This window comes from Giraffa tippelskirchi, chromosome Y (genome assembly GCF_054371585.1).
Source record: "Giraffa tippelskirchi isolate mGirTip1 chromosome Y, T2T-mGirTip1v1.2.pri, whole genome shotgun sequence".
In the NCBI taxonomy this organism is placed as follows: Eukaryota; Metazoa; Chordata; class Mammalia; order Artiodactyla; family Giraffidae; genus Giraffa; species Giraffa tippelskirchi.
The window spans coordinates 8,918,233-8,923,239 of NC_137290.1; the positions used below are offsets into that span (position 1 = coordinate 8,918,233).

Sequence of the window (5,007 nt, forward strand, 5' to 3'; positions counted from 1 at the left end):
GATTGATGAGCGAGTGAAAGAAAATAACCAGGACAAAGAAAGACGGGTGCTTACCAAAATTTATTTTCCTGGAGAAGAAAGCCTGTACTTCTGCATATCTGCAGGTTTCGTTTCAGTGATGTGTGTACGTGCTCGTGCGCTTGTGTGCATGTGTGTGTGTGGGGGTGAGCACACATGTGTGTGTAAGCTCCTGCCAGGACACTTGAGTGTGACCTGTCAGTACAGGCCTAGCCGGGGGATGGAAGGATTGGCAGCAAAAACGTGAAGGAGCTAGTGAAAGGTGCATAGACCCTGGGCCAGGGAAACAAGCCCCGTGATCTCACTGAGAGAGCAAGCTCTAAGTGGAAACACGGTGCTGCACCCAGGATCCCCGGCAGAAAAGAGAGGCAGGAGGAAAGCACCTGGGGGCGATCAGTGAGGATGCAAAGGAGCCGAGACCCAGAACAGGCTGCATTCCCTGGCACAGAAGACGGGGTGGGTGGCCCCACAGACCATTGGACACCCAGCTGCGAGGACCTTTACATCCTTCTCAGGCACAGGGGCATTCTTTCCATGACCTTGCCAGGAGCATGAGCACCCCTTGCCTTTCTTGGAAGCTTTCAGAGATGGACCAGCACTGTCGCATAAGCACCCGCTACCTGCAGAGCCTGCCAGTTTGAAATATCTCTCTGTACTCTGCAGAACGCGTATATCGGCTATCGGGACTATGGGAAGGATGGCATAGGTTGATCTCCTCGCTGCTCCCGGCCCCTAGGATAGGGCGACAGGGTAGGCTGGGATGTGTCCTCACCTGGGGAACAGAACCACTTTGAAAGGGGCTCGGTAGGGTAAATGGGCAGACGTCCATGCCTCCTGCACCGGTGAGTCGTGGAACGTAACGGGGAGGTGTCCTTAGCATCTCCCTGGCTGGCATTCGAACAAGGTTCAGGGAGTTCCCTCATGCCAGCAACAGCATGTCCCGATTCTCCCTCTGTCCAAAGTGGGGCCAACCCACCTTACTCCTGTGCAGCGTTCACGTCTGCCCAGCGAGGGAGGGAGGGTCGGCCGTCCCCTTCTGCGGTTCAGCAGAGACCACCCGCTGTTGGCTCTCAAGTTTGAGAAAGCACTCTCCGACCGTGTGGACTGACCAAGTCTGATCTCCCGTGGGTGCGACTTACTCAGGAGGAAAAGGGCTTGGCTTCACGCTGAGGTTAAGCGTCTCTTCTGAGCGCTGGTGTCCAGAGCATGGCAGAGGTCAACAGCACCACTTAGAGAGAGGGAGACACACAGACACCAGCCCCTAGCACACACACAGAAAGATGGCCAGAGAAAACAGTGCTGTGCCAGAAGCAAAGACAAAGAGACACGGAGAGAGCTCTGTATCCTACGTCTCTGGTGCCCCTGAACGGTGGAGCTCGACTGTAGCAAACGCTAGGCTTTGAACCCACTCCCCTACCATCCGGACAGCAACAGGCTCTCTGTCCCACGGAGAAAACTATCCAGCCACTTTGCGTCCCTGCCTTTCCTTGGACACTCCGGGAGAGCTCCCAGGGATGAAGGTCCCGTGGGACACCGGAGTGTGCTGTTCGGATTGTGCAGCGGAAAGATGTGGATAGAAATTCCAGAGGCCAAGTCAACGTCAGAGGGGGGAAGCGCAAGATGCAAAACCCGCCGCCGCCCGGGAGCAGAGTTGGGCCACGTGGGGGCGCTGGAGCCCAGGAGCCTGGGACGATGCCTCTGGTCTAGGGGCGTGTCCATCGAGGGTGCCGCCCACCACCCTCTCTGCCATTGGACTAGATATGGGTCCAGCCTGGCTCACAGCCGGGGTATCCTGCGTGCTGGGCCCATCTCCCAGGGCCAGGGCGCCTTGCCCCAGGACATCCGGCACCCCGTTCTTCAGCCTCAGGCCCCACCCCACCCCCGCACACAGCAGCCCCCGCCCTGCGACCATCTCCCCCACTCCCCGCCCCCAAAGAGCCAGTGGTCGCGGCAGGGTGACTGCAGCCTGGGCCGCCGGTGCCCACCACTTGCTCTGCTATCATGTCTGGCCCCTTCGCATCGGCCCCAGCTCGGGGTCACGGTCAGGGCTGAGAGGAGCGTCAGAGGCGGCCCGAAGAAGGCGGGAGAGTCCCGGGACTCTGGACCTTCTTAGTTGGGAGCCCGGGTGCTCAGGGCGTGGGGTCCACGCAGCCTGCCGTCGCGATGCTGTGCGCGGCTGGGAACTTGCAGGCACCAGGTGGCACGCCAGGGGGAGAGGCCACCCTCTTCAGGCTGGAGGCGGTGGAGGGAGGCGTGGCCTGGGGAAAGGAGAGGTTTCCGGGGTTGGACGGGAGTTCCCTCTGCTGGCGGACGACCTCATGGAGGAGGTGGAGGTTGTGGCGGACGAGGAGCAGATCCAGGGGTCCACCCAGGAGCGAGAGGGGAAGATGGAGGAGGAGCAGGGCCAGGAAAGGCCCGGAGGCCCGAGTGAGCGGCCGGAAGTAAACGCCCTGCAGGTGGAACTGAGCTCTGATAATGAGAAAAACCGCTGGGCCTACTGCACAGGAACCGTCGGAGGAGGAAGTGTCACTTGGCTCAGAGAAGCGCCATCATCCCGGGCATCCCTGGCTTCTAGGCCAAAGCATATCCTTACTGCTGCATCTTCGTCCGCGGCCAAGGAGGAGGAGGAGGCCCTAGGGGCAGGAGCAGGTGCAGGAGGGGTGAGGCGGCAAGGGCAGGGGGAGGATGACGGAGGCCCCTGAAGGAACTGGGGGCCGGGGAGTGGTGAGCTCCCAAGGCACAGTGCCACACCTGTAAGTGTCCCAGCCAGGACTTTGGGTGTCTCCATTAGGCCTACCTCTGAGCAGGAGTAGTAGTCGAAACCTCGTGGTCAGGAATGACTAGAGACAGGAGAAGAGAGCAGCAACCCCAAAGAGTTATTGTTGCAAATGTGGATGAACACAGCAAATAGCTGAGACAGTGGGAGACACACACACACACACAAACATAACACCCCTTGTAACACACACACACACACACACACACACACACACACACACACACACACTGCCCCCCACATAGCTTTCAGACGCTGTTTGCACAGGAACTGCAAATCTGGACCATGTTAGCAGTGACATGCCGCTACCCAGCGCACACAGGCCAGGAGGACAGGAGCGGTCAGAAAGAGACCCTGCTTGGGGGATGCAGACCACCTCGGATGCAGAACACTGCAGGGAACCCAGAGCCATGAGCCTGTCTGGTGGTATTGCAGGGCCTGAGGAGTCAGTGGTGGCTGGGCAAGCGGAAGTGCCCAGAATCCTCACAGATGCCTGTCGTAGTGTCATCCTTCTGCCCCAGACTAGGGCTGTTGCTCGTGGTTCTTCTTGGCCCAGCATGTGGTCTGACTGGCTCCTTGACCTAAAGCAGATTATGAACCACCCCCAGGTGTCCGTCATGATCGGTGACCAAGATGAAGACTTTCTTAGCTACATGATGGACTTGAAGGTCAGTGAGGCTGACGACGGGTGGGTGGGGGCCCTGGGCGGGGAGTTGATGGATCCTGTTATCCGTGTGCCTGTGCTGTGAGTCCTTGGAGAGGCATCACAGAAGCATTTAATGCCCGCCTGGGAGGCAAGCTGAGGCCCCAAGAAGCTTGCACCTTTTTCCTCCTCCCTGTCCTGGCAGGTGCAGGTGCTGAGCCATCCACGGTCCCACTGCAAGCTGATATTTTCCTTTCAGGACAACCCCTACTTCGGGGACATGGCGATCATTAAGGAGTATTAACTTGACATCACTGGTACGGCAAGGCTCCTGGGCTGGTGTGGGTGGGTGCGCAAGTGTGTGGATTCTCCACCCGCGGGACCCTCCCCTGTCTCCCCTGTCTTCCTCCAGGGTATAGGGCGCATCATTCCACTCCGGTCCGGTGGTTCTGGGATTTTGAACGGGGAGCACCCAGCCGCAGGCTGGATGCCAGGAGTCTTAACTTTCTCGACTGGTTGTCAGACCACAACTGCCCAGAATTGAACAGGATTGCTGAGGTGGGGTTGCTTTGGGCCCGCGCACAGGTGGCGATTGATGTTGGAGTTCTTGGCTGCTCACGGGAGGGTACAGGGACTGGTCAGCCCTGGGCTGACCTTGCTCATGTTGCCAGCAGATCATTGGCAAAGACATGTGGGAGGATCCCCTGCAGTCCTACCCCAGGGAGGAAGGTCCTGCCATGAGAGGTAACTGACAGAAACACGGGTTGTGAGGGGGTCAGGTGGTGGGCCCTGATGGGTCAGCCATGTAGAGGCTGGGACACTCTCCTTTCCCAAATGCCTTCATGCAAGCTGGCTGCGGAGCCTAGATTCGGGTCATACGTTTGGCAGGTGACCTGCTGAGACTGGAGGCTTGGGGAGTCGATGTGTGTGTGAGGGAAGCAAGTCTCCCTCAAAGCAGCTGTGGTTGCAGCGCGAGAGTCCTAGGTGATTCTGCTAGAGGCAGGATGAATTAACGATCTTTGTCAGAATCATCCTCCCCCGGGTCCTGCCAAACCCCGGCCTCCTGCTGCTCACTGAGTTTGAGATTGCCTGGTCCCTTCCTTCCTGCGCCTCCTCCTTTGAAGGCCTATCATTGGAAGGGTGTCCTCTCCAGGTTCGCAGTGCACTTGTGTGCTGACTTTGGGGTCTTCTGTGAATTTCCACATCCACCACTCGGCCTCTCACCACCACCACACAGGCAGCCCTGGAAACAGCTTCAGGCTCGCTGGGGAAAATACGGAAGAGCTGGGAGAGGAGGTGGACAAGGAGCCCCAAGGGAAGGACATGGTGCCTACTGACGCCATCTCCTACATTGCTGGACACAGGTGTCTTCAGCTAGTGACACACCTGCGTTCCCTCTTTGGGTTTGTGGCCCCATGCCGTGCATGTGTGTGTATATACACGTGTGCTTGTCTGACCTGTGTTTGTGTGGGTCTGTGCCTGTGTGTCTGGCCCAGGGCAGACTCAGAGATGAAGGTGACAGGAGAGGAGGCGTGGAGCAACCAGAAGAGGAGGCATGAGGCGTCCCCAG

At 58.6% G+C, this 5,007-nt stretch overlaps 1 pseudogene; it reads left to right on the forward strand.

The window, feature by feature from the left end:
• Window positions 1–2,019: 2,019 nt before the first annotated feature.
• Window positions 2,020–4,189, forward strand: LOC145537643 (testis-specific Y-encoded protein 1-like; annotated as a pseudogene).
• The last annotated feature ends 818 nt before the right edge of the window (window positions 4,190–5,007 follow it).